Genomic DNA, 2,412 nt, shown 5'->3' with positions numbered 1-2,412 from the left:
TCAATGTCAATGGGTTTACCACAAATGCAACATGATGTTGCCCCCCTGACATAAATGCTATCTGGGTGGTAGTATAATGCTCGTGATGACACCCAATAGAGGCAAACTAAATACCGAATTGGTGACATGCTTGCCTGTTCTACTTTTTAAGAGGACAATAATGAGGTCTTTCCTGCTGTTCAGACACCTGCTTTTGAAATATACCACCTAACATTAGCCGACTTAAAATGATTTCGTAAGAGGAATAAACAGAAAGGGTTTGGTCACCCACTGTCATACATCAGAATAAAAAAGGTTTTTATATGTGTGTGCTTCTCTAAGGTATAATTATGATAATTGAGAGAAACCTATTTCAGGGAGATTGCATCATCATTTAATTTGTGCTTTGTCACTTTTATTCCAGCTCTTTAAGCCTCTTTGAGGATAAAGGCATTCTGAATCAGGCAGAGGAGAAGATACGTTTATTTCCTAATCTCATAGCTGATACCTAACCTCAAGGGAGGAAATAGAAACTGACATGGAACCTAGTGGAAAAATTGCATAAATCCCTATGTAACTCATGCTTTGTGTCCCTTTTACACGATATATATATATATATATATATATATATATATATATATATATTTTATTTTTTTTTAATTATTGCCTAATACAGATGACCTAACCTCAAGGGAGGAAATAGAAACTGACATGGAACCTAGTGGAAAAATTGCATAAATCCCTATGTAACTCATTATGCTTTGTGTCCCTTTTACACGATATATATATATATATATATTTATTTATTTTTTAATTATTGCCTAATACAGATGACTGTTTTTTTAAACTTTATTAAAGAGAGTTCATTTTTACACCCCAGTTTTTTGTGATGCTCTAGTATGTGACGTGGATATTGTGCGTTCTTCAAGACTTTATTAGTATTGTGTGCCATTTTGTTGGTTAGCCACCTTTTCTGCACGGCAGAGACTGTATTTTTAAACAATGTGTAAGTAGAACACTGTTGGGTTTTTCTTAAATAAAATAATTTCGCTCCATAAACCAGAGGTGGATTTTCCTTGGGTGCGGCCCTAGGCCTGATCCAGAGCAATGCCCCCAGCCGACTCCCTCCATGGCCTCCATCCATCCACCAACCTCATGTATTAAAATAAAATTGCTCCACTCATTACTAGTTGTAATGCCATGAGCATACAAAATACTGGACATTTTCATTAACCAATTTTTATTACTAGCTGTTTTCAATTTACCAGAAGGCAACACATGGTAAAAAGTATAAGGGCAAATAAGTGGGCCTTCCATAATTTCTAAAATGATAAATATTGAAACACGATAATTATCTGATGTGTGGATTACATGCTATTTCATGTGATATTTTTACATCTGTCCTATTACATAAATTAATACTTAAATCTTTGAATCTCAGCAAATAGTGTAAGTCATTGTAAAACAGCATTTTTCTTAAAATACTTTTTACCTTCCACTTCAGGAGATTGTCAATAAGTACTTTGTTAATGCTTTTTAACAGACATTTAAGCTGGGAGTCACCTCATGTGCAAAGCCATAAATTGGAGATTGACTCGTGAATGGCTGTATTCCTGAAACCTTAATGTCGGGTTCCATGGTGTAACGGTTAGCACTCTGGACTTTGAATCCAGCGATCCGAGTTCAAATCTCGGTGGAACCTGTTTTTTTTTCCTACAAAATTTTAATAATTTCATGTTCCTGTAGCATATATTGTTTTAAACGGAAATTTCCAATGATTTAAGAAGGGGAGCTAATTTGACAGTTTTGGAAAGCTGTTGGGAGACGCACATTTCTAGTAATGTCTTTATGATTGAACTACTCTATGAGAGCAAGTTGAAAATCTTTCAAGGTGGAAAGGCTTCCAAGCCTTATGTTACCTCCATCTGCCTTACAGAATGGAACAGCAAATAATTACATTGAAAATCTGATCCTAATACTGGATGTGCTACATCGGATTAATTGGAATATTGGTTATATTTGCTAACTAGCTTGTGATAAATGAAGTGTAAAGCCTTATCTAAACTTCTTACATACTTGGCAATCTTTATGCCCAACACCATTGTGTAAATATGTGGGATTCTCATCAATAGCGTTTTTGTTGTTCAGAATAAGTACGGCTTTTCATTTTAGTAACAATGCTTTCCAGCTATTATAGCAGAGAAGGTATATATTTATAATAATAGTTATAACAATATACTGTTTGATTCTTTACTGTTTGTTAACATCAGCCCTGTGGTTTCAAAGATGGAAACCGTGGTCTTGCATAACCCAAATGATTTACCTGGGGCAAGCTTGGACTTCTTCTTTATGTGTCTCTATATCAATTGCTATACATTTTAATATATAGGCCATATGCATGTATGGCCCGGGTTAAGGCACCACCTAATCATA

General features: G+C 34.9%; 1 non-coding gene across 1 annotated transcript; it reads left to right on the top strand.

The window, feature by feature from the left end:
• Positions 1–1,609: 1,609 nt before the first annotated feature.
• On the top strand, positions 1,610–1,681 carry TRNAQ-UUG (transfer RNA glutamine (anticodon UUG)). The gene has a single exon. It is a non-coding gene; the product is annotated as a tRNA-Gln (tRNA).
• Positions 1,682–2,412: the final 731 nt, after the last annotated feature.

Source organism: Sceloporus occidentalis, unplaced genomic scaffold (assembly GCF_023333645.1).
Source record: "Sceloporus occidentalis isolate IW3139 unplaced genomic scaffold, rSceOcc1.0.p SCAF_48, whole genome shotgun sequence".
Lineage (NCBI taxonomy): Eukaryota > Metazoa > Chordata > Lepidosauria > Squamata > Phrynosomatidae > Sceloporus > Sceloporus occidentalis.
This window is presented reverse-complemented; position numbering and strand designations above follow the sequence as displayed.